Below are 25,414 nucleotides of genomic sequence, written 5' to 3' on the forward strand. Positions count from 1 at the left end.
CCCCCCCCCCCCCCCCCCCCCCCCCCCCGCATGGCTCTTTGCCACATGACACAGGACAAGTCTCTTGTTCAGACCTCAGTTTCGTCGTGGAGGCAGCTGGATCTGTTCTGCGAGACAGGCTTCACAAGCCCCTTAATCGGTGAGGGCTGATGGTAGCAACGAAACTCGGCAGAAGAACTGAATCTTCATAACAAATAACAAATTCATTGATAGTCAGTGTTATTAGCCAGAGACACCGCGTGGAGAAGAGCCAGCTCTGGCCAGGGACTCGGGACCTGGTTCCCGTTCCCGCTTGTTGGCTCGGCCACTCGCATTCCCAGGTGACATTGGGCAGGTCACCTGAGCGCTCAGATCTCCACTGCTGTAGACTGGGGCCCCCTTATCAGAGCCAGAGCGTTCAGAAATGTGAGGCACTTTGCTAGGAAGGCAGACTCCAAACAGAAGCTCTGGGACCATTTCCCCCACCCCCGAATTGTTCCTGCACGAGTAGCAGAGGGTCCCTTTTGAATGCCCACCTTTTTCAATGGTGGGTCGTTTTCCATGCTCTGATAGCAAGTCCGCCGGGTGCTTCAGATATCCGCCTCCCCAAAACGCACAGGCGTCAAAATACTTGACAGAATTCCATAAAAGATGTACTGTTTGCTTATTTCAAGTTTATTTGTCAAGACAGAACTATCCTCTTACTTGGCAACAAAACCCACAGAAATGGAGTCTGCGTTGGTGTGTATGTGCATGCGTTAGATTACTCTCAGACGTCCCCACCTTATACTTTAAGTAAATTTGTGTCTTTTTCGTTTTGTTCCCCAGTGTGGTCTTGGGCAACACAGATGTGTTTGACCACACAGATGCTGATTTGCTCTGGACATCAACGCTGTCCTCTTACAACCTGGCACATCTCATCCAGATTTAGGGAAACAGCTCTTGTTACTTTTGGGTTGCAGCTGCTGATAGTGAAGATGAGCTTATTTTCATTGTTGTTTTCTCTTGAATAGAGTGTAATTCAGCGTTTGAAGGGATAAACACATTAGTAAGACACTTAGAGTAATCCTCAGTCGTAGAAGACATTTGGTGCCCGTTTTTTGTGTGTGGCTCGTTCACACATTTCAGAGCCGTGTGTCTCCTTATGCCACCCACACGGTAGAAAGATGAAAAACTTAGTCCGCATTTTTCTTACCACACGTCACAGCCGGGATGCCCTCAGAAATAAATAATATATTATATAAATAAACAGTTGTTTTGGCATATCTAGGTTAGCCACAGAGGCATAAAGATCAAGTCAAAATGACTACATATAGTTTCTCAGTTGCTGAAACTGATCATTTTGTAACTAATGGGAACCAGTTGCCCAAAATTTCCAAATATTCAACCTAATTCCTGGTTGTACCTGTGGCATCTGTGAAAGTCCCATTAAACTCTTCAGTTCATTATGGTTTGAATGAGGTATGGTGAGGTAATTTGGCATCATGTTGGAAAGCATGGGCTTCGGGCCAGACTTCCGGAGTCCAGAGCTCACCTCTACAATGTGTGCGGTGGCCAAGTTACTAGTTAGCACTACTTTCCTGCGTCCAGCTAGTTGAAAGAAAGTCGTGGCTGTGTGGTATGTTCTTACAGAAGGCGTCCGCGCTCCTCTCCTTTTCTAGTATGTTCTCCATCTTTGATACCATTATTTCTTAATTTAAGAAAACCAGCATGTACCTCCCCCTCCCCCACCAAAGACACTTCTTAGATCTTAAGACAGCAGAAGATGTGGAAATGTGTATCTTCAGAAGTTTGCACCCATACAGCTTGATCACATCCTCACTCGAGATTTTAATTGACTTCCTATGCTAACAGATATTTTGCCGCTTCTCTGAACATTCACCTAGTTCAAAACTCCAAGCAGAACCTTAGGACCAGAGCAGCCCAGGTCTGGGTATTTTGGAAGCCTCACCATTGCCAAGGACTGGAATGGTTACACCTGGCTGTGCTCTGTGTAGAGCCATGGAGGCAGGACCCCATGGAGCCATGAAGGTGGTTGGATTGGGCTTCATTTTAGAACTCATCCACTGAGGGCTTCTCAGTCTGTAGGCAAAGGAACGAAGAACCAGAAGTGTTAGGTGATGTTGTTAGCTCCTGGTGGGATCATATCTGAAGCCTGGGCATGCTGACTTCCAAGACAGGGGTCTCTCCTGAATAATTCCAGCCCCGGGAGAGAGATGAACACCGCATACTCTGGTTCTTCCCGCTGTGCTGGAAGAAGACACGGGATTTTAGGGCACAGAAATTCATCAAACATTGAAACATTTGCTGTTGCATGGACACCATCTCTTCTTTAGGAATTATCTTGGGGAGGAAAAAAAAAAAAAAAAAAAAACTAGGAAAACTTATTCCGTTGACCGGTGATGACCAGTTATTGTTCCTTTTGTCAACAGGCAAGGTGACGAATGAAGGTCTGGCAGCTTCCTGTGTCCCAAGCCTTGTAGAAATAAATGAGACGTGCTTCAAAGTTCTAATGTGCAGCACACCGGATCTTGTTTAAGGAAGCATTAAAAGGAACCCGCCGTTACCTATTAAGAAGGCTCTGTGCTCTCAGGCACTGTCTCTGATTGAATCCAGAGGTTGCGAGCATGCCTCCCTGTATTACCTGTTGGAGCAGGTTTAATTTTATAAATTTTAAACACAAACTCTATGAGTTTCCAGTTCATAATTGTTCTTTTTGAGGATGCACTCAGAGGAACAGTATCACATCTGTAAGAGATATGCACTTCTGCAGGACCCGAGCTGATTGGAATGTAAATGGCGACAAACTCCATCATCCAGTTCCAGTGATGGAAAGGGCAGATGGCGAGGAAACCCTGCGGAGGGGGAAACAGTCACACTGTGTTGGAACTACAGATTATTAGAACCATAGCTTTAGTAAACCACGGCTTTTTTTCTTGAACACAACACACATAGACTGTAGTTCTTGACTGGTGACTTTGATCCACCGTGAGTCATCTCCTTGGACCTCTCAGACATTGAAAGTCTTGAGCTTTTGTTGAAAAGACAATGCAGCTTTGAGAAAATCCAGGGTTCAAGATAGCCTTCCGGGTATTTCGTTCCAGCCTTCAGTGTCCTGTTAATTACAAACGGCAGGTACCCAGGTGGTAGATGAGAAGCCTAGTGGGAGAGGAAGGAAATGACAATGAGCGGGCATATTACATTGTCTTGTGCACATACTTTATAAGTACATTTCTTATTAGCTTCCTGTTCAGGCAGAGATTATAAAGTTTGCTGCAAGTATCCAGACCAGGATTTTGTGTTTTGGAAATTATCAGTGTTCACGAGACCTGCAGGGAAAACAGAACAAAATTATGGAAAAAACGCAAAAAAGAGCACTCTTGACACCTCAAAGAATATTTTTTATCATTCTTTGTTTTGGCTCTGTCACAAATTAAAGTACTTGGAATGCAGTAGTCTGTGGTCTCTCGAAATCGTATCAGTGAGAAACTGACACCTTCACAGAATGCTGTCACTTTGGAATTCATAATAAAAACTGAAACTAATTTGGGTTGTTAGTCATTTACTTGGTGTTGGAGCTCAGCGTGTCTTCCGTGCTTCGTCTCTGCCTCGTGGCCAAACCGTTTCTGTGGCCCTGGATCTAGACAGAGCCGCATACATGGTTTGGGTCTTCCAGTCTCTTGCCCTGAATGGCTGCCGATGTCTGGATCTGCACAACCAGCCTTTGTTGTTTGTGGAAAGGCTGAGCTCTTTACGAGGGCCAAGGGCCTTTCGATTATGCATTCTACCACGTGGATCAAAGACAGTTTCCTCCCCAGAAATATTACACCTTCACGCTCTCCCGTTTCTGACTCTACTGTATTTCCTGTTAAATGGAATATCATAGCATTACAACTTATTTTGATTCTATTTTCTAGTACATAAGTTGTAAATTGGAGAAGGCTATGGGTAATTTAGCCACAGCTACACGCTTTTTTGTTTGACTCTCTGCCGGGGTTTTGGAGTATATTTTTGTGTATTCCACAATATTCTAGTATGAAACTTTAAAACTCCAAAGAAATATAAACCTGTGAGCCTATTCAGAAATTTCAGACCTTGCTTGGCACTAAATTTGATGGGGAAATAAGAAAAGGTCCCTTTCCTTCTATGATTTGTAAGTTAAGCTGCAACTGGCAGATGTGCCGTTCAGCTCGCTCCCTGCTCCCAACCCCCTGACACCCCCCCCCCCAGCCAAAGGAACAGCATGGATTTGGGGGTTCCTTTTGGCCAATAAATCTGTGCATCTATAAGCAAATGATTTTGGAATGAATCTGTGCATCTATAAGCAAATTATTTTGGAATTCTTAAATTAGAGAAAAAAGGCAAGCCAACAGGAGGTTCCAGGGGTCTTCTGTGTGGATGGGGCAGGAGAAGAAAAAGTAGAAGAGTGAACAAACTTAAGATTAGGATCAGATTCAGAACTGAGGTCACGCACAGTCCTTGCTCTCAGCCGGAGGTGTCCGTCCGACCAAGCCAATCCTTCTAAACTCCCAGGAGGTGCCTTAATAAGGACAGAGGCTGATGGTTTTGTTCCCTGGATGAATTCTCTTTTCTAAAGTCTCTCTATCACCCTCTGCCTGAACATCTGGGCAAAGCGCTCTTTGTGAATGAGCGTGAATATTGAATAGTCCACCCTCCCTCCCTCCCTTCTGTCTGCAGCAAAGGAACGCTTTCATGTACATATGGATGTCTGTATCCAGCTAGATTTTTAAATAGTATTAGGTGACTTGGCAAACTATTTGGTGTTTACACAATTAGAAAGAATCGTCGGTGTGGGTTGTTTGGTTTATAAGTAAATGCCAGCCTCTCCCTTGAATTCTAATACCAAGAGCTCATTCAAATGAGATGGTCTCAAGCAATTCCTTCGCAGTTAATAAATTCTTCAGAGAGGAAAAAACAAAACCTGAAACATCTGCTTCAGGATGCTCTCTGCTCTGGAATCGCACATAGAAGATTCCTTTTATCAAAAGCAATTTGTGTGTTAGATGATTTAAGCATACAAGCAGTTAAGAAAGTGGTCGAGTTTGATGCTTTAGAAGAAAGCCTCTTCCCATTCATTATTAGTAATTTTCCTAAATCCACTGTTTCTTGATCCAATTTTTTAAATTGGGGAATATTCCAGTATCTTGTGGCTGGCATCACCGTGACCTACTTATTGTTCTATAGATAATCCCTGTAACTTCTAGTATCTGTGAGAAACCCTATGTTTATTTCTCTTATTTCTTCTCTGAGATACAAATCTCTTTCAAAGCACTTTTTAAAAGTTTTATGTATTTATTTGAGAGAGAGAGCAGAGGGAGAGGGAGCAGACTCCCCACTGAGCAGGAAGCTGGACTCGGGGCTCGATCCCAGGACCCTGAGATCATGACTCAAGCTGAAGGCAGACACTGAACCGAATGAACCACCCAGGCACCCACCCTCCCCAAAGCATTTTTTTTTAAATCTCATAAACAAAGACTTTATCTGTGGGCTTTAAGGAAATAAAGCTCATTTTCACACATTCTTGTGTTACTGCAAAAATAAATTATTTTTTAATCCAAAAATATACAAACATCAAATAACTTTTATTAGAGACAGCTTGAGAAAGAAGATTATAAAGTAGCAGAAAATATAGACACATGATATTAACTGAACTTTTTTTTTTATATACAAGCTCAGGCACTGTGCTCAAATATATTTTCTAAAAGGATATTAGATACAATATTAATACAAATTTTAAAATCCACCAAAGGACCCATAGTTCTTGGGGCGCCTGGGTGGCTCAGTGGGTTAAGCCGCTGCCTTCGGCTCGGGTCATGATCTCGGGATCCTGGGATCGAGTCCCGCATCGGGCTCTCTGCTCAGCAGGGAGCCTGCTTCCCTTCCTCTCTCTCTCTGCCTGCCTCTCCGTCTACTTGTGATTTCTCTCTGTCAAATAAATAAATAAAATCTTTAAAAAAAAAAAAAAAGTCCACCAAAGGACCCATAGTTCTAGAAATGCCTGTGGCTTTCAGATGGCTGAGACTATCAGTATACCCAGTTGAGAAGGAACTTGAAGGCACCTTTTGTAAACTTTGCCTGGGTGGTCATGGATGAAGGCAGGCCTGCTAGTGAATGGAAGTAATTGCTATTCAGAAGATTTTTTTTTTTAAAGATTTTATTTATTTATTTGACAGACAGAGATCACAAGTAGGCAGAGAGGCAGGCAGAGAGAGAGGAGGAAGCAGGCTCCCTGCTGAGCAGAGAGCCCGATGCGGGGCTCGATCCCAGGACCCTGAGATCATGACCTGAGCCGAAGGCAGCAGCTTAACCCACTGAGCCACCCAGGCACCCCCAGAAGATTTTTAAAATAAAAAATTTCTTATGAAGACTGAACCAAATTCTTATTTATATGATCTTAAAGGGTGCTTCCTGAAGAGTTACCTTCATATTTAAAAGTCCGTGCCCTCCATGTCAAGCAAGTTGAGTAAAGGGCCACGGCTAACATACCCACTGGCACTTCCCTCTCTCATGACATCATTCCCATCCTTTTATTACTGACAAAAAAAGGAAAAAGAGATGAAGAAAAGGAAGTCATTTTTGCCAGAAATGTCCATGTTATAAGAGTTTTGTTTTGTCTGTGTAGACATAAGCACACAGACATGCGCACACTTCGTGGGACTAGAGGCCCTCATAGAAGGGTGACCAGAGTCCACTCGGGTCACGGAGAAGCATAACTTCCAAGGACGGGGCCAGCCGGGGAGACCGAGGGGAAGGAGAGGCCAGCCTGGGCTTCGGCTGCAGGAGCCCAGGGAGCTCCCGCCCAGAAGGGGACCTGCAGCCCCAGGTCAAGGCCCTCGCATCTTTGTGTGGGAGGCCTGGCCACAGCCGAGGCCCCATCTCTTTCACGCCCTCTGACCCCAGCCCACGAGTCTGGCTTTCTATTAGAATGTTGTGCTTTTGTCTTCAAATACCAATATTCCTTCGTGCATCCAACACATACTTATTTGGTCCTTTGTAGATGCTGGGTGCTGTGTGGAGATCACGGGCAGGGCCGGGAGTTAAATGATGCCCGTGTATATCATCACGATCTGCATGCTGAAAAGGAAGGCAGATGTGTGTCATACATTAAACAGAGGAGGAACGCAGAGGAGCTCCCACAGGCAGATAGAAACCACATGTTTGCCTAAAAAGGATGAGTTCTTTAGCTCAAATTTCCACTACAGAAAAAAAGAAAACAGTTCTGTTTCTCTTTTCTGCCATTTTCTAGCCAGTAACAAGTTTATCACTTATTTGGTTTTCAGAATTTTAGGATTATATTTACGTACAGTCATGGACCACTCCTATGCAAAGGGATAGTATTTCCAAGGACTTAGCTGATTTTCAGTGTCCTAGCAACAACCTTGGGGCAAGATTTCACAAATATGTTCTCAGTGGGCATTCCTCCCAGCAGATTCTAAGCAGGACCCCTCTTTTTCTGAATAAGATCGAGTAAATAAGATCGAGGAAGCAAGCACCACCATCCGTGAATCCTGCAGTGAAATCAGCATGAGAGGTGACAAGCTTCAAATGTAGTGAGCGGAAAGAAAACCTCAAACTACCCTCAAGCACATCCTAGCTCTCTCGCAGTCTTTGGGAAATTATAAATAGAACACCAGACGCTATTTCTACTATCGAACCAATAGAATTCAGAGTTTCTTGTGAGTTTCTTGTATTTAAAAAATGACAGTTAATGGAACAAGGATAGGCTATAGTAAGAGTGGGAAGGAATAACTAGAAAGTTATGCTTGGCCCGCATTTTTTCCGAAGTGAGTTTGAATTTCCTGGGTTCATCTTAGCTGTTCCCAAACAACAAGGTAGGTTTCCCTAGATCCTTATAACAGTAAAGCAATGAACTCTAGCAGGAGGGTTGACTCGGTGTTTCTGGTCTAGTTATATGATGCTTAGATATAGTAATGTGAAATATAAAAGAGGAAAACAAAACTGATAGAACACCAGTGAATTATGGATGTTGTGCCTCATTGGCTTGTATCATTATCTGAAGCAGAAAGAGCCATCAGCTCTAAGTACAGGAATTTACCTCACTGGGATATTAGACTGGTGATACGTGGATTTGCTTTGGAAATTCAAGTGTTTCCATTCAGGCATGAACACTAGGCCCATGCAGACAACTCGTGTTACTTAAAATAAAGCAAAGTGTTAACTAAAGCCAGCGGCTACCACTAAGTCATTTGCTGATTATCCTTTCTTGGACTTCAGCCAAGACATAGCAGTCATGTTCCTTTCCGCCAAAATTCTATCTGCACTCCAATTAAAGCAGTAATTCCTCAGTATCCTTGACCATCAAAATTTTCAAATCCAGTTTCCACAAGGTAACGTCACAATAAACGCTTATTTCTAGCCTAGTGGAGGACTTCTTCAACCAACTTCCAGTTCTTAAGGAATTTGAATATATTTCTTAAAGGCTCAAAAGCAAGTGTTCTACTGGCTTGTAAGCCCACCAGTATTTGCTCTTGCAAAAGGCCCTGGGAAGGCTCTCCAGGCTGGTCTGGGGGCAGAGGGCAGCGCCGGCCGTGGGGCAGCGCCGGCCGTGGGGCCCTGTGCCTAATGAACCAGCTTCTAGCTAGTATAGATATGGACGAACAGCCACTCTCTCCCCAAGAGCAGGGCAGCGAGGAACCCCACTTAATAGAAGCACCGTGCTCAGGGGATCTCAGTTCACCCCATAAAAACGGAGTTGCTAAGTACTAGCACCCCATTTGAGTTGCCTGCACTCCCCTCCGGGAAGCCGCTTCTCATCTGACTTTTTCCATGGCCCACAGAGAAAGCAGAGTCTTTCCCTCACGTGCATCTCTCTAGCCACTCATAGCCCAATCTTCAATTTGCTTCTTTTTCCTTCCTTTCTCTTGATTTGCACTTGGGTTATTTGCTAAGTGCTTGCGGTTGAAGATGCTTCCAAGCCCTTCATAGTGTTTCCCAAACTGGTGTGCACATGAGAATCACCTGGCCAGCTGAAAAATACAGATACGGATGCGTATGTCCCTTCCCTAAAGATTGTGATTTCTGGGGATGTCCTGCCCAGGGGAGTTTTTAAAAAGATCCCCGGGAGGATTCTAATGTGCAGACGAGTTTGGGGACTGCTGGGCTCGAGAAAAGAAAGGAAAGGCTTGGTAAGCCCAGTCCTCTCCTGTTAGTTGTGGGACAGGCCGGGGCAAGTTACTTAACCTCGCTGAGCCCTGGTTTCCTCATCTGCAGAGTGGAGATAATCATGCTGGCACTTTTCTCGGCTGCATAGGGAAAACACCGTTTGCATTAACTGATCAGTGACAGTCCGCGTCATGCACTTGGCACAGGAAATGGGGGCTGGCATTATTTATCCCGAGGGCAGAATCAAGTTTCATCCTTTCCCAAGACTCGGACACACACCGTGGATGATGAAGTGATGTCAGCTTAATGAAAGTGAAAAGGAGTAGGATGACAGCCAGGCTCAAGCGGCCACATAGGATCCCCCCCCAACCCCACCTCCTAGCCACCGGCAATTGAATTGTTCGTCTATTGTGAGCCTGCTGGAAAGAATGATAGAACCTTATACTCAGAGATAAGGCTATTGTGTACATCTGTTTTCCCAGGATGGGGGGAGTCTGCCCAGGGCTTTGGGAACAGGATCTGCCTGGCAGATCAGAGAAAATCAGGGAAGTGAACACTTTTGAAAGGCTGGCTTGACTCCATGAGTCGGTGGCACATTTGCTGATGGCACCTAGCCACAGCCCGAGGCACATCCACGGCAACAGATGTGAAGGGAAGTGGGAGGGGGCTGTGATGGGCTCCCCCCTCCCCCGTCCTAGGCTCTCGCCCATTGGGGTCTACCACCTGTTTGTATTTTTAATCTAATAAGTCTCCTCTCCTCCGGTCATTCTTACTTACTGCTTTGTATTTGCGAAATAAGCAAAAATTAACTTCATTTATTTTATTTTTAAAAGATTTTATTTATTTATTTATTTATTTGAGAGTGAGAGAGAGATGGCGAGAGCCTGAAGGGGGTGCAGAGGGAGAAGCAGACTCCGCCCTAAGCAGGGAGCCCGATCCCAAGACCCCGAGATCATGACCTGAGCCGAAGGCAGACATTTAACCGACTGAGCCACCCAGGTGCCCCAGCAAAAATTAACTCCATTTTAAAAATAACCACGAACACCATGCCTGTTGGGATGAAGGCAGTTCCTGCGCTCAGACGTTGGGGGAGGAGAGGAAGCTGATCTCGTCTTGCCTTGCGACCGGGGAAGCGTCCTTGGCGGCAGAGGAGAGGGGAGGTTAGTGGCCTTCATCCCTCAGCATAGAATCCTGGCAAGGTGGAGTGTGGGAGCTGAAGGGAACCTCATCAGTCACCTGAATCCCAGAGGTTCCTAACCGTGAACACGAGGAAATTAAATGCAAGCTCGTAGGTGTATTAACGAGGGCACGGAGCTTGGTAACCCCCAGGATTAAAGACTGAGTTTATTAGTAAGGAGACCTGGACGAAGGAAGCTTGAAAGCCACTCAAGCAGTTAAGAGCCCCATGGGGACAGAGTTCCTGGGCTGCGCCCCCCAAGCCCCAGCTCCATCGGCGGGGAGGGACTGTTGGAACCACAGGCTCATCCGGCCCGGATCCCAGCCCGAGTCCCGCGGTGCTGAGCGTGTGCAGACGGCAGCTCCTCTCTCCCTTTCTCTGAGGATGCCGTGTCCCCTGGAAGCACTAGGAGGAAGCGGGAAGTGTTGTAGCTGTGGAAAGTTCTCATTATTTTGTCCCGCAAGGAAGAACCAGTCTGGCCCGGGTCCTAGCAGGGACCCGGGCGGGCCCAAAGGCATTTTGGCCACTCACTGTGCAAAGTAGGTGTCTTCGTTCTGGCTGCTGCAACAGAACGCCATCAACGGGGGTGGGCGGGGGGGGGGGGGGGTGGCTTATGAACCCCAGAAGTGGATGTCTCTCCGTTCTGGAGCCTAGAAAGTCCAAAATCTAGTTGCTGGCAGATTTGAGGTCCGGTAAGGGCCAAATTCCCGCTGCGGCTGCCCTCCTTGGGGGTAGGGGGTTGGCAGGCAGCTCTCGGGGTCTCTGTTATAAAGACGCTAGTCTCATTTCCCAGGGCCCTGCCCTGCCCTCCTGCTGCCTCCCAAAGGCCTCCCCATGACATGGGGGATTTGGTTTTCAATTTATGAATTTGGTGGGGGTGGAGGGAAGCACGAACATTATCTAGAGCCTTAAGCAAAGGCCTAGAGGAAGAGGATGGTTTATCTTTTTCTTTCTTTTACATGATTTAGTTTTTTGCATGGGCTCATTGGGCCAGAGCGGTCCGGCAAGCTGAAAGGTTTTGGCAACCGTCTCTCTTGACCCCTGACACCAGCCGGACCGCCTTAACAATGAGAGAGAAAACATAACCATGCAGGGCTCACTTGTTGCGGTTAAGCTGGAGGTGGGGGAAGATTGTGGGGTCCACCGAGAGCACTTTATGGGAAAGGCTTGGAGGGACAAGCACGCCCCTCCGGCCTCCCCAGGAGAGGGTACGAGCTAGTGCCAAGCAGCTGGGGCTCCCGAATCAACGGGCCTGCTCTGCCTTGGGCTGGCGTTGAAGCTTGGCCTCTTTGAGCCTTAGATTCCGCCCCCCCTCCCCACCGCCGCCATAAAATGGGGACAGCTGTGCCTACTTATTGGGATTGTTTGAGGACAAAATGAGAAAATGATTGAAAGTGGTTTCTGGGTCTAGCGGATCCCACCTGTGCTGTGTTGAATGCATTCTGCGTCGTGAAATCATGTCACTTTAAATTGCAGTTAATGTCCTCGGGAGGGAGGGCATCAGGCCTGATCCTTCAAGTCCTGTGTCTTGGATGAAAATAAAAGATCTGGAATGATCTTTTACCTTTTCTTTACCTTCCACGTCAGCTGCTGTGTCCAATGGCTGACTGCAGCTTTTCTCGATTTGTTTGTTTTTTAATTACTTGAGTAAGGAAGGAATCCGTTCTTATTCTAAATGATCCTAAGAAGCACAGAAGTTTATAGAGTAAAAGGTGACACGTCCATGTTTTTCTGAAACAGCTGCTAATAACCAACCCTTCTAGGTAAGCTGCTCTGGCAGAGCCCGCATGTGGCAAAGCCTAGAAGATGTCTTTGATATGCATTTGCATGTTTTACCTGCCTAACATCCGGGTTTCTGTGTGACAAGAGTTTGAGGAATTTTGCGCTCCAGGAATAGCATTTTGACAGAGGCGTCTTCTCCTTCATAAAGTATCCTTGCTGCTCTGGCAGCATGGGGCACACGAGGCTCACTCTGGCAGGAAAAGGCGTAGAAGGAAGGAGGGGGGAGACAGAGACTGTTCTGGGGACAGAGTTTCATTAGGAAGGCAGAGAATTTGGTGCTGCTGTTGCTGGAGACCAGTGGGCTGTTGAGCGTGTGGCACTGGGGTCTAAGGCCAGGCTGACCCCAGAGCGGGCAGGCCTGCTGCTAGTACAGTCTGTGCCTTTTGGCTAATTACAGAGGGGGCCCTCTTTGCTCCTAGTGTACACAGCATGGCAAGAGGAGCAGCACAGCTGGGTTTCAGCTCCTGCTCACCCCCTCACAGGTGCACTTGGGCAGTATGCAATTTGTACAACTGTACTCGGCAGCCCCAGGATAGACCCGGGAGTTCAGCCATTCCGCCCTAGCCAGGAAGAACAAGGATAAGACAAAAGCCAGGATCCTGCTCACTTAGGCTCAGGTTTTGGACACATAAGGAGATAGGGGAGAGGGTACTGGGGAGACGGAGAGGTTAAGGACATTCCTTTTCAAGTCATGGAAAGCATCTCCTTCATGCTTATCCAGGGTTTTGTGTGTGTTCTCAACTCCCCCAAGCCCTCTCTCCCCTTTCTACTGCTGTTCTTTCAAATTCTTCCCCAAGACAGGATCTGTTCACTTCCTCATTCAAAGGCCTTGCCCTTCCTACCCTAACCCCTACAAGTGTGAGTGACATCGCTTCCAAGGGCCACAGAGTGACCTTTCTATGGGTGGAGTTGGATGAGGTTCGCGTAGAGCCTGGCACAGGGGAACACCAAATCTCAGGGCACAGGCTCCCAGACTCATGATGGGGGGGCCTCTGGTATGTGAGGAATGAATGCAGCTGAGGAAGGGAGTTTGGGGTCTCTCGGAGCACCCCTGTCCGTGTCTTGCTCTATAGGTGCCGGTGTTAGTTTCCCAGGGCTGCCTCTGTCCCCTCATGCCACCCCCTCTTCTCTCCGCATCGTCTCCCCTTCTGTCTCTTACTAGGACACTTGCCGTTAGGTTTAGGCCCCACACGGATGATCCAGGATGATCCCGTCCAGAAATCATAAAGTACATCTGCAAAGACCCTTTTTCCAAGTAAGATCACATTCACAGATTTCAGAGGTGAGGACATGAACATATCTTTTGGGGACCACTATTCAACCCACGACACGCCATAATCCTGAGCCTGAATAGTGTCCTAATGTCCTATCTGTCTAAAAGGATACAAAATTTTATCTTTTTGGGGGGAGGGGTCTCCTCCAGTGCCTTCATGGCTGTCCTGAGTAGAATATGAAATATCCTGAAATATCACATGAACAATGTTGCGGTAATGTTGACTGTGAAATAGAATTCCATAGAAGGGTCCAAGCTCATGCCCAAGACATGTACTTAGGAAAGAGCCAAAGATCCTTTAATCTGTGCTTTCCTCATTACTTTCATCATGTTTCCTAATCCAAGCGACCATCCTCTCTTTCCTTAATTACTAAATACCTTCCTCATAGGCCTCCTTCAGTTTCCTTTCCACACCGCAAAGGGAGCATTCCAGAATGTGAATCTCACTGTACAAGTACATATGGAGATACCCATACACCTGTTCCCATGGTGCTTGAGAATCAAACCCAGATCCCTAAGGAGACCTGCACAGGCCTGTGGTGATCTGGCTCTGTCCACCTTGCCAGCCTTCCCTTCCATATAATCCCTGGCTCTCTGACCTCAAGCCATACTGGTGAGCTCTGGGTCCAGTGGAGATGCCCTGCCCCAAGGGCTATTTCCAAGCTTTGGAAGCCCATAGTTTTATTGTGATGACTCTCAGTTCATAGCATATCAAACATATTAGAAGGCATTCACCAGCCTCATTAAATATTTTTTTGGTGCAAAGATAGTTTAAAGGTTTTCATATTTCAGCTTTTGAAATTATTTGACTGTGAGTGACTCCTTTAAGAGAACAACATCTGTGTGCTTGAGAAGTCTTAAGAAGGGAGATCATCTCAACTTGTGCTTATTTAAGAAAATACAGTAAAATATTTATGACCACTAAATTCTAACCCAAAAGGTGACAGGGTGTTTTGTTTTGTTTGCCTTTTATTAAACAGTAATTTTAACTCTGTAGGGTTCTTTTTTTCATATCTTGAGGACAGTGCATTGCTTTCAGATCTCATAGCTGTCGGGCGGTTAGTACCGAGACTGTGGGAATATTGGTATAGTCCGAGAGTGCCTGATATTTCGTCCCAAATATACTCATTACTCATGTCACTTGCTACCTCAGGGTCTGTGTTGTTCAAATAAATGATGGGAGCTCAGAATGCCTGTTCAGCTTTTGATTTGTAATCTGGACTTGGGCCCCATAAAAAAATAATGTTCAGTCATAGGCCAAATTAATCATTTTGACTGTTTCTAGGAAAAAGACAAGACTTAACAGTGATTTGGTTAGGTAACCATCTTATCAGACTTTGAATGTCCCACTATAAGAGCATTTTGTTCATTCCTCTAAGTTTGGCTGCTGGTCCTCCCTTGCGGAAGCTGGTGTCCTGTACTCTGTGCATCTCGTTCATTCTAGAAACATCTGTTAAGTTCCTGCTAAGCTAAGGACTCGGCTTGCTGTGAAAGAGAAGAAAAAGCTGAATGAGGCACAGACACAGAGGCCTGGAGATGGTTAGGAGGACCAACGTAACCCTTCTACAAGGGAAGACGAAGTCAGTGGCTTAGTAGGGAACAAGAAAGTGCTGTTCCACGGAGAGAAGCGTCAGTATTTCAAAGGCAAAGGAGAGGGATGGAGCGGGTTTCGTGGAAGAGTTGCCATTTGAGCTGAGCTTTGCAGGTGGATAGAGGTCGAATGGGGTCCCCGGTAAGGGAGCACCAGAGCCAAAGCAGGGAGAGGGGGGCAGGCGGAGCGGGGAGCCGTAAGGAGCTCCAGGTGAGAGGGCAGAGTCCACGTGTGGAGTCAGAAGGCTTGTGGTCTGAGCGCATCCCGAGGAGGACGACACTGTATACCTTCTGTCTTCTCCCCCCACCTGGAGGGCAGCATTTTGTTCATTTTAAGTTTTCAACTGAGCCCAGGTGGCTCTGTCGGTTAAGCATCCCCCTCTTGGTTTCCGCTCAGAGCATGATGGAGCCCTGAGTTGGGCACAGCGTGGAGTCTGCTTGAGTTTCTCTCTCTCTCCCTCCCTCTGCCCCTCCCCCTGTTTGCACATGCATGTGCTCTCTTTTTCAATCTTAAAATAGGAAAATCATATCTAATATAGATCTGGTACCAAAAATGCAACTATGTGCAGAACAAAGTCTCTGATGTCATAGAGCTTTTAATTTAGTGGGAAGAGACCCACTGTTGGGATCTCCCGGGCGGCTATGGGTGCTACAGAGAGAGTGGAGTAGGCAAGGAAGGAATGGAAAAGGGTGGGGAGACCACGGCTCAACTTTTACGTGTAGTGGTCAGGGAGGATGTCACTGGTGAGGTGACATGGGTTTGAGTAGAGATCAGAAGGCTGTAGGAAAGAAGCCAGGGTTGATTAATTGAATAAGAGGGGGGCCTGGCTGGCTCAGTCAATTGGAGAATGCAACTCCTGATCTTGGGGTTGTGGGTTCGAGGCCCAGGTTGATTTTGAGATTCCTTAAAAGTAAAATCTTAAGAAGAAAGAAAACGTTAAAGGGAAATGAGTGACGTTTGCTGTTTGACCCCAGTGCGTCTGTTTCCGTGGTTTACGGTGTGTGGGTCGTCTTTCCCCGCGCCCCAAGAATGTCATAATTACACCCCTCGGAGTTCAGCTTCGCTGGAGGCTGCGCTGAGCTGGCCGGAGCGGCCTGCCCAGGACGCCGGCCTGTCTGGGAGCGGGGCCGCCCGCCCGCGTGTGCACCTGCGAGTAAGCGCGTGGGGGGCCCGACTTCAGGGTCATCCACTTGTGGTCTCCGCTCCACCGCCCCCCGGTCAAGCCCTGGGATGCTGCGCAAGGCAGGGGACCTCGCCGAGCGCATTTTCCTCGCGCTGATGGGGAGCTCAGCCAGGTGGGCCCGCAGGAACCCCCTCCCACCCCCCAGCGCAGCGCCTCCTGCAAACCGCGTTGGCGGTGCCGGTGGCCAGTAGTTGTCTTGGTCGCCCAGTGAAAGCGGCGAGCAGAGGATGGGCGGTCCTGGTTCGGTCCGGGGACCCTGTGACTCAGCCCCGCCCCGTCCCCCCTCCCTGGCGCTCTAGGGCCTCTTTCCTGGACCAGCCCGAGGTACTCACGAGGACAAAATAGGAGCCTGATGCCGGTTCCCTCCGTAGTAAGGCTCCCTAGTATTTGATGGCGAAGTGAGTGGTGGACTGTCATTCCGCTGGAAGGGGCTGGGGTGGAGCAAGTTGTCCAGTAGAGGAAAATGTCTCATCAAGTCTCAAAAAATGAGTTTCTTTTTGTCCAATCTGTTTCATGAAATTCTTCATCATTGCTTCCGAATCCCATTCTTATGATAGTCATAATAGCATTACAGAGATCAAGGATAATTTAAAAAAAAAAAAATTTTTTTTTTTTTTTTTTTTTTTTTAAGTGTAGCTCTGGGTTTGGGGAGTGAAATGTGCCTCGCTTGTAGGGTCTAGTGTATTTAACCAAAATATGCAATGTGGCAGAAGTGAGGAGACTAGGGACAAAGTGCCTCTTTCCAACTGACAGCCTCCAGTCCACCAGGCCACCTGCCCCTGGCCTGAGTGGGGAGCTGTGGGGCAGGACCATCAACCTGCCTCCCCTTGGAGGGCTTTACAGCTTCCCCTTACATACAAGGAGCTCTGAGGTGAGGGGGGCATGAGAGCTCAAGGTACCCTATGGTTATGATTGAAAAGCCCCCCTGCCCAGCTCAGGAGCAGTGGCCAAAAGGGGGCAGAGGCTGCCTGGGAGTCCACAGACCCTGGCTGGAAATAGTGGGAGGGGGACCTGATTGTGTAGACACGTCAGGCCCCACGACGGCCTCTGGAGGGCAGCCTCTAGGGAATCAGAGGGGCTATTTCAAGCCCGCGGCTGAATATCCTAGGATCTCACCAGCCAAAGGGCCATCATGACCTTTCCACTGGAGCCAGATTGATCCCAGTCGTAGGTGAACCACAACTCTGACAGGGCTCTGACTTCCGGCGAGAGAGCTGCTGCTCGTTTCTGAACCCGTCATCAGAATGTCTACACGAGATGGTGTGCGACGGCGCGTGCTCTGTTTTGCCATCACCCTTCCTGCCCTGCACTTCTGGTCTGCACGCGACAGTCAGCCCATGGGTGCACACAGGGGACGAGTGCACGCGTGGGATGTGTGCAGGCGGCGGCCCCCCTTTCCCAGAAAGGCCGTGGTCCCTCCTCCCCTCTGACGGAGCAAAGCCTATTCGTGGGTCAGGGAACTGAGGAAGAACACAGGGAATTAGAATCCTTCCAGCAGGGGGCGAACCTGGCTTTTAGTCAACATATGAGGATTAAGTTTCACATTTTCTTTTTGGTTGGAGTCATCCTGGTTTGCAGAGCTGTTGGGAAATTGGGAAGTGGGAAGAGAGGAAAGGTAAATGGCCTCCGTCGTGGATGTGGGAATAGCCGCAGCCAGCCACGTGGTGGCAGTCGGGGTACACTGTTGTCTTTTCGGGCGTTGGCCTCCTGACTGCTTTAAGAAGTTCCACCACCTTGGGGGCGCTGGGGTGGCTCAGTGCATGAAGCATCTGACTCTTGATTTTGGCTCAGGTCTTGATCTCAGGGTGGCGAGACTGAGCCCCGCCTTGGGCTCCATGTTCAGTGCGGAGTCGGCCGTCCCTTTCCCTCGGCTCCTCCCACTCCCCCCGCCCTCAAATGGATAAATAAAATTAAAAAAAAAAAAAAAAATTTTCACCATCTTTAGAGAATCAGCATGCTGGTGGGGGTGGTTTCCAGAGCACAAATACACATGACAATTTAATGCTATTCTTCTTGTTTTTTCTTTTGAGAGAGAGAAAGACCATGAGAGGGGGAGGGTCAAAGGGAGGAGCACACTCCCTCTAAGCAGGGAGCCTGACGCGGGCCTCTATCCCAGGACCCTGGGATCATGACCCGAGCCAAAGGCAGTCACTAAACCAACCGAGCCACCCAGGCGCCCCTTCATGCTATTATTCTTGTGGAGCCAAACTGCCCAGAGAGGTCACTCTTGTCAAACCTGCTTTGTCCATGTTCTTTTCCATATCTTTACCAGCAACCTCAGGAGGGGGCAAGTGAGGTGTGCTCACCCGGTTCACGGGCCCCCAGCTCCGTGAGACCACTGACCCTCCGTACTCGAGACCTCAGTAAAAATCTAAATGGCCTCAACAAATTTATCAAGTGTTCCCACGAAACCAGAATGCAGTTCCCTGGGGCCGATGCGGGGTAGTCAGTCGCTCGGAAACAGTACCCCCCACCCCCCGCCCCGCTACCATCCCAAGCGAGAGAACGGAGCACAAGCGAGCTAGAAGCGGCTGTGGGACCACTTAGGGTAAGTGGCCTCAACAGAGACCAGCCCCTTGCAGAACTAGGGCTTTCCTGTGAAAGGATGCACCCTTCTCCTGCTCCATCCGTCATGCACACCCAACTAGGGACACATACACACACACAAGGAACAGACCTTCTTTTGTGGGGTACTTTCTATGGGCCGGATACCACCCACTTAATCCTCACAACAGATCTACCAAGGGTTCTCTCTCATCTGTGTGATGGAATTGGGAAAGGTAGGGCACCGACCTACCTACCCAGCCACCTACCAGGATCCCCCAGACAGAGACTGAGAGAAGGACGGGCAAGCGCCTGAAGGTTCCAGGCTCCCTGCCCAGAGCCAGGAGCTGGGTGAAAGCAGGCGGGGCTGCCACGTGCTTGGGCAAGCTCCCAGTCAGGATTAACTCCCTTGTCTTTCCTGAGAGGCCATAGCGTGTGGCAGTCTGGAAAAGAAAGTGATGAACGTGTTGTCGGTTAAAAAAAAGAAAGAAAGACAGGAAAGGTCAAAGCCAGTGAATCATCGGGAGTCCTTTGTCGTGCTGGGGCCCCCAGCTTCAGGATTGCTGACAGCTTGTCTTGCATCTCAAAGCGGACTCTGGCTGGACAGAAGTGTAGCCCAGACACTCCAGCTGAGGCTTTCGGTGCTGCCCTTCCTGCAGGGCTCTGGGAGGGGGGAGCCAGGAACTACACTCCCCGGTGGGATGCCTGATCTCACGCCTCCGTCTAGGAGGCCGTCGGTGAGCGGGAAAGCCACCAAGACCAAGAGGGCTGAAAAGTTGAGAGCGGGAGGAGGCAGGGAGGGTGGAGTGAAGGGATAGGACAAAATCCGAGTCCCAGATGGGTCATTTATTCAGCCTTCAACAAATCCTTCCTGCGGCTCTGGGATGCCAGCGTCTGCCCGCGTAGGACTACGTTCTGATGCACTGGCGACGGGCACGATCTGGATGTCCTAAGACACAAAGCCACAGCAAAGGGCCTCCAGCGTTTCAGACGAGAGTCTGAAAGAGAGAAGTGGTGGGGAGCGAGAGAGAAAGAAACGTGTTGCCAAGGAAGACCTCTCCCCAGAGAGGGGACGTTCTGGCTGACACTGAAGGCCGCATGCGCCGTGGGCGTGAGGATGTCACCGTTCATATCACACGACTTCGGGAAAGACCGAAGTGGACCGTGTGTGGTGGCGGGAAGCCCAGCTCGGAGGCTGTCCTTCCTAGGTCGAGGGAGCGGCACAAAGACGGGAGAAGTGGACACGAGAGAAGAGGGCGCATGTGTATGGGGACGGCCTTAGCAGGACGTTGTGGGGGGCTGGGTGCGAGCAGGCAGGGTCGGAGTGAGCGCCCACTCCGGCATTTCTGACTGGACGGACGTTCTCTAGATGGAGAAAGTAGGCCTCAAAGCAAAGGGGGCTCTGTGGGGCTTGTGTGGGGCCCTCAAGAGCCAGGGGAAGAGAGAGCAGGGAACGCTGGCGGGTCCACTGGTCAGGGGTGATGTGGGGGGAAAGCAGAGGTGGGAGTTCTTGTAAGAATTAATCAAATGAGGGGGTGAGAGAAAGCCCTCGGCACGATGCTGGGAGCACCGTGGTGACTCCTGAACGGGAGCTGTTACTGCATTGGGAACAGGCCAGACCCCTTCAAAGAGCCAGGAGAGGACAGACAGAACAGGAAAGGACAGGCGAGGCCGCAGGTCAAGGCTGGAGGGCCCTATAAGTGCTGGATGTCCCTTAGGGTCACCAAGGGAGAACTCCAAAGCAGTGTAAGGAAGGACAGGGTTTCCGTCCCTGAAAACCTGCTGGTGAGACATAGAAGAGCTGTCGGTCTGTCCTCAGAGGTTCGTGTTGCCCTCCAGGCTCCGGGCATGGGCTAGAAGCTTCTAGATCTCTGCAGCAGCATTCAAACACGGTGCTTAGCCTGGCTCCGATGCCCTCAGGGGACAGTCGTCCTCACGCTGCACCATGTCTGCTGCGGGTCCCTGGAGGAGAGGAGGTCGCCAGCCCCCGGTGGCTCCTGGGGGTCTGCGCCCTGCTGGGTCCCCAGCCCCTCTGCGCTGCACAGTTCCGCCGGTCCTCACAGACAGTGTGGTGAGGACACAACAGTGAGATGATAAGCAAATGAGAGCTGGGGCCCAGACGTTCCTCTGTGATCCCAAATTCTTTCTGTAGCAAAATACACACTTCTTTTTAAAACATGTGCTTTTTAAAGCTTCTAAATCGAACGTGGAACTTGAGCTGAAATCTTTCGTCTCAAAGTAGATTTTCACGGACTTTAAACAGGTATTTGACCTGAATAAGCCCGGTACGGTCAGACATCATCATGAGGAGCTGGTATTAGTCATCGGGAGCACCTGTCTTCTTACCAGGAAATGGGGGCAATCACAGTTATTCATTTCATAGGTTGGGCAAGCTGTCATTACGGAAAGCTAAAGCTTTTTTTTTTTTTTTTTTTTTTTTTGATTTAATTTATTTATTTGACAGACAGCGAGAGAGGGAACACAAGCAGGGAGAGTGGGGGAGGAAGAAGCAGGCTCCTTGCTGAGCAGGGAGCCCCAAGTTGGGGTTCCATCCCGGGACCCTGGGATCATGACCTGAGCCGAAGGCAGATGCTTAACGACGGAACCACCTAGGCACCCCTGAAAGCCAATGTTTTTAAAAACAGAACTTGAGTTTTCCCAGTGGGTGCTTTTTATTTTTAATTTAGTTAACATGCAGTGTGATATTGGTTCCAGGGCATTCAGCACGCGGTGCTCAGCACTAGTTGCCCTCCCTGATCCCCACCCTGCATCCAGCCCATCCCCCCACCCACTTCCATCAGCCGCAGTTTGTTCTCTGTTGTTGAGTCTCTGATACTTTGTTTCCCTGATACTTTGTTTCCCTCTCTTCTTTTTTCCCCCCTTCCCATATGTTCATTTGTTTTGTTTCTTAAATTCCACATAGGAGGTATTTGTTTTCCTCTGACTGACTTATTTCTCTTAGCATAATACGTCCTAACTCTAAATGGCATTGCAAGTGGCAGGATTTTATTCTTTTGATGGCTGAGTAATATTCCCTTCTGCATACCACATCTTCTTTATCCACTCATATGTTGATGGGTTTTGGGGCTCTTTCCATAACTTGGGCATTGCTGATAATGTTGCATAAACTTTGGGGGGGGGGGTGTGTGTGCCCCTTTGAATCAGCATTTTGTATTGTCTGGGTAAATACCAGTAGTAAAATTGCTGTACCGTAGGGTAGTTCTATTTAAGTTTCTGGGGAACCTCCAGAGCGTTCTCCCCAGTGTGCATTTCTGTGGGTGCTTTCTAACTACAGACGATTTACCCCTTCTAACACACGCAGACACACACGTGCCATCACCCCTTCTCACGAGAGTGCAAATATTTCCACAAGTTTCCCTCACCATCCTGATGAAGATGGCTGACGGGGGCCACGAGATCACAGAAACAAAGACCCCCGTTGCAAGCTTTTTTTTTTTTTTTTTTTTTAAAGATTTTATTTATTTATTTGACAGAGAGAGATTACAAGTAGGCAGAGAGGCAGGCAGAGAGAGAGGAGGAAGCAGGCTCCCTGCTGAGCAGAGAGCCCGATGCGGGGCTCGATCCCAGGACCCTGAGATCATGACCTGAGCCGAAGGCAGAGGCTTTAACCCACTGAACCACCCAGGCGCCCCCACGTTGCAAGCTTTAAGAGGTGTTGCTTATCACCTTCCCTTTTCAGTTTGTCATCTAGGGCGTATCAAGATCTGAGAAGATCTCATGGAGAAGCCTCGGGAAATACAAAGCGTGGCTTCTGTTCTCATGTTTGGGACCTTCCCAGGCCTTCCCAGGCCCCAAGACGATGGGGGGGAAAAGTACCCAGCTTGCCCCCTCTCGTGCTCATCCTGGGAAGGCAAGAGCTACCCCTGCCTGAGTCCACGGCCCCCGCCTCCCCGCCCCTCCTTGAATTCTCCTCCCTTTAAAGCCTGGGGAGCCAGACTGGGCAGGAGGGACATCAGGGGTGTCACACTCTGCCCTGGGGGAGGGCAACATCTGGAGCTTCCCTGAAGGTTCTGCGCTTCCCTCCTGCGCACCCATTTCCCATGTCTACACTTGTTCATTAGAGGTCACTCCGTGTGGCCCACAGGGTGAGCCTGAGGGAGGTTTCACAGAATCATCCCTGGGCTGGGGGGCCTTTTCCTAACGCTCTTAGGGCAGGACAGCTACCGGTTCCCCGCCAGGGACCCTTAATGGCAAAGAAGCAAAGTAAATTGCTGCCCTCTAGGGGCTGAGGGCACAGCAGGGGTCCGTCACAAGTCCTGAAATAGCTGTTTTATCCCTGAACTCCTGCATGATGGTCGGAACACGGGCAAAGTCGCTCTCATGGGACAGACAGCTCTGCTTCCATCCTGGTTTGGGCTCTGTCAAACCACGGAACCCCCCGCCTGCCGCTCCTCTCCTGAGGCTCTGGGAGCGTGTTCGGTGTTCATTGGAAGGGCTCTTGGTATACCCGGGTGGCCCTGAGCCCTCCCTGGCAGCACCCCCAACCCTGAGCCCTCCCTGGCTGCACCCCCCCCCAGCCCTCCCTGGCTGCATCCCCCCCCCCCCCCCCTGCAGCAGAAGGTCCCCGGCAGTTCCCAGGGTTGTTTGCACACTGTACCCTGCGCCTTCCAGACGCTGCTTGCTCATGGGGCCGCCCCCAATCTGGCTTTCCCCCGCCTTATCATTCTGCAATGATCTCACCTCTCCTACCTGGGTGTTTCCCCAGCTCACACTGCTGAGTCTGTGGGAAAGTGAGATCCTTATCTCTCTGTCCCTTTTTCCTTCTTGTTTCTCCAAGACTGGTCAGATCTGGCAGACTTTCCTGCCAGTTTCCCCGCTTTGTGTGCTGGTTGAATACGTGGGCAGAGCTGGGGACCTAAAACAAACAAGTCAACAAACAAACACAAACAGGGCATTTCCGTGGCTGCCTTTCTAAAGGAGGAGACATCACCTCTCTTCCCAGACCAGGCTGGAGCTAGAGGGAATTCGGAACAACAGCATAGACCCCACATGTTCCTTTTGCCTCTCCAGCAGCGGGTCTGGAAGGGAGCCTCCTCAGGCTCATGGAGGAGATGTGGCCCCGATACCCATGATTTAATGGACTCTTCCGAAACTGAGTCTGTGCAAGCCTCGTATGCGCAGAATCTTAAAGGAGTCTGTGGTTGCTAATGTTGTGATTTAGCAGATGATGTGAAAAATGTAGGGAAGAAATTCTTCTTAGCTAAAATAGAAAATGTGCAGTAATCAGGGATGCAAGAATATTGGTGACTTAAAAAAAAAAATGGTGTCCTGCCTGTCATCTAAGAGTCTTATAAATGTAGACGGTAGTGGGAGTACTAAGCACTCACAAGCACTTCCTGTGACCCTTGGGCCCTGTGCTAAGGGTCCGCTACATACTTAGTACTCCTTACATCTTCTGAAATAAATTCTTAGGACCCCCTGCCGCTATTTTGCAGATGGCTTAAGGGGACTTAAAAACGTCCCCAAAGTCATTTTGCTTCAAAGCAGTGGAGTCAATATCCAAATCCTGGTCCCTCTGACTCAGAAGCCCCACTGAACCCACACCCACTTCTTTCTCTGCAGAAAGCTTGCTTTTCTTCACGATAAGAAACAGTATCTAAAACTAACAAGGGCGCCAGAACTCTGGAATCACATTTCTCTTTGTGGTTGGTAGTGTATTTCCAGCGTTTTTGTTATTTTATATATTATGGAATGCATTTAGTGAGGCACTGTGCTTATTTTTCTGCTAGAGGTTATCTGGTCTCTTAGCAGTTAGAATTATTTCTGATAAGGAGATATGTACATCTATAATTTAGCCAGGATATCTTCTGGGTTAATTTTGTTAGTTCCTGAAAGCTGCCCAAGGCTACAGCCAAGTCCTACGAAGGCAGCTTTCAACATCTTTCCGGAAGCACCTCAAGAGGGCGCTCCTTGCAAGCCTGAGATGTATTTTGGTTTTCTCAGGCCTGAAACTTGGTTTTAAACACCTTTTCAGACTCCTAGAGAACAGGGTGGTGGTTGCCAGAAGGATTGAGAGGGGGCCAAAACGGGCGAAGAGGATCAAGAAGTGTAAGCTCCCAGTTATAAAATAAATTAGTCATGGAGATGTAATATACAGCCAGGGCAATGCTACAATCAATAGCACTGCATTAATTTTGTATGGTGACTGATGGTGACTAGACTATTGTGGTGATCAGTTTGCAGTGAACATAAATATCGATTCATTATGTAATACACATGAAACAGAATATTGTGTGTCAATTATTTATCAATTAAAAGAAATTTTTTTAAGAGACTGGATTGCAATCCTATAGAAAGTTCGTGGAAGAGGCATGAGGAAACAAAATAGAAGTCCAAGAATTTGAATTCTTAGGATGGAGGCCATGAAGATCCAGGGACTTAGAATCTATAAAAATTACTATAAAAACTTGAAGAAAAAACTTCTGTAACTCTTTTAGCATGTAGAGTCATAATATTAGACAGGCTCCCAGGAAGGCAAGGAGAATCCCCACACGTTTCTCTATTGTTAAGTACTTTGGGTAGGATACAGCAGGGAGGCGGGAGGCAGGATTCTCAGCTCTCCTCAGGAACCGTACTCGTAGTTTAATGTACTGATTCGGTATCCCAAGGGAGGGGGTGTGAGGGCATTTGTTTTCATGCTTTATAAAAATCACATTAGCTCTTCTGAAGAAAATGCAGACGCACAGCTAAAAAAGCAGAAGATAAATGAGAATGGAATTC

The 25,414-nt window shown here is 48.7% G+C and overlaps 1 protein-coding gene across 6 annotated transcripts in view; it reads left to right on the forward strand.

Annotated features, from left to right (window-relative positions):
* SCAF8 (SR-related CTD associated factor 8) overlaps nucleotides 1-25,414 on the forward strand; it is a 222,286-nt gene that overhangs the window by 147,223 nt on the left and 49,649 nt on the right. The window contains exon 22 of one of the 6 annotated variants that reach the window (XM_059401318.1): nucleotides 2,412-3,524. The exons of the other annotated variants lie outside the window; for them this stretch is intronic. The gene's annotated coding sequence lies outside the window, so the exon portion shown is untranslated. Of the gene's footprint in view, nucleotides 1-2,411; nucleotides 3,525-25,414 lie in introns of those variants that run through there. 6 annotated transcript variants of the gene reach the window in all.

This window comes from Mustela nigripes, chromosome 5 (assembly GCF_022355385.1).
Source record: "Mustela nigripes isolate SB6536 chromosome 5, MUSNIG.SB6536, whole genome shotgun sequence".
In the NCBI taxonomy this organism is placed as follows: domain Eukaryota; kingdom Metazoa; phylum Chordata; class Mammalia; order Carnivora; family Mustelidae; genus Mustela; species Mustela nigripes.